General features: G+C 44.7%; 1 non-coding gene across 1 annotated transcript; it reads left to right on the forward strand.

Annotated features, from left to right (window-relative positions):
* The first annotated feature begins 552 nt into the window (after nt 1–552).
* Nucleotides 553–634, forward strand: trnas-gcu. Its single transcript has one exon. It is a non-coding gene; the product is annotated as a tRNA-Ser (tRNA).
* The last annotated feature ends 459 nt before the right edge of the window (nt 635–1,093 follow it).

Genomic DNA, 1,093 nt, shown 5'->3' on the forward strand with positions numbered 1-1,093 from the left:
CTCTTATGGAGTAATCTGGTTCTCACTATTGCAACCACTGCCTTCCAGGTGTTACCTTGCTTGATGGACATCTCGGATAAGGGATGCCACGACTGTGCCCCACACCATCCAGGAATTTGGTGAGGGCTCCCTCTATGAAACGTGTTGCTGTCTTTCTGGCAGCCGCCCACACCTCCCCCACCCCACCCCCCCTCATCCCCGACTGGACTTGGAACAAATGCAGGGGAGGCGTTTCAAAGGAGGGCCCCACTGACGACAGTTTTCCCGGGACGAGCGTATCAGCGGCACGTTGCCACGAGTGTGGCGTGAATTGCATGGGAAAAAAAATTCTTAAAGAAGCTGAATATTCAGTAAGGTTCTCCACCATTGTCGCTCCTGGCATTTCCGCCCATTTTCTCACTGGAACTGACACTTTGAAAAAATATGGTAAGGTTCTGCCCCATGAGGGGAATACAGAGAATGAGAGACCTGGAAATGCTGACAAAGAAGAGGACCTGCAGAAATAGAGAGAGAATAAAAATAAGAACTGAATAGAGACAATGAAAATGGAGTGACGAGGTGGCCGTGTGGTTAAGGCGATGGACTGCTAATCCATTGTGCTCTGCACGCGTGGGTTCGAATCCCATCCTCGTCGATCTTTCATTCACCGAAAATGGAGTGACCGAGAGTGAGAGTCGTACAAAGAGAGTGAAAAAGGTGGCAAACCAGGATGAAGGGAGGTTAGACTGGAAACAGGCACAAAGACAGTGATACAAAAAAGGCTCAAATTGACATTTGTTTTTGGCAGTGAGCAATGCCATGGAAAGTTAACTGCTAAATATAAATATATACTGAGCAAATATTTTTATAATGTGGTTTCAATCGAGAGAAAGATAAATACATTATTTCATTCAAATATTTACTCAAATGTGTGCATACATGAAACATGTTAGAGCAGATTCCCCAGACGATTTTGCACTAAAATCAATAACTCATTTGCAACTTCATAAACAGCAAATAGCCAAAATCTCCCTGATTCTACCGCTTTTTAATTAACTCCATAGCCTTGTGTGGGGCTTTTATCGAGTGGCTTTTGTAAATGTGGGTAAGCACC

Source organism: Scyliorhinus canicula, chromosome 17 (genome assembly GCF_902713615.1).
Source record: "Scyliorhinus canicula chromosome 17, sScyCan1.1, whole genome shotgun sequence".
In the NCBI taxonomy this organism is placed as follows: Eukaryota; Metazoa; Chordata; class Chondrichthyes; order Carcharhiniformes; family Scyliorhinidae; genus Scyliorhinus; species Scyliorhinus canicula.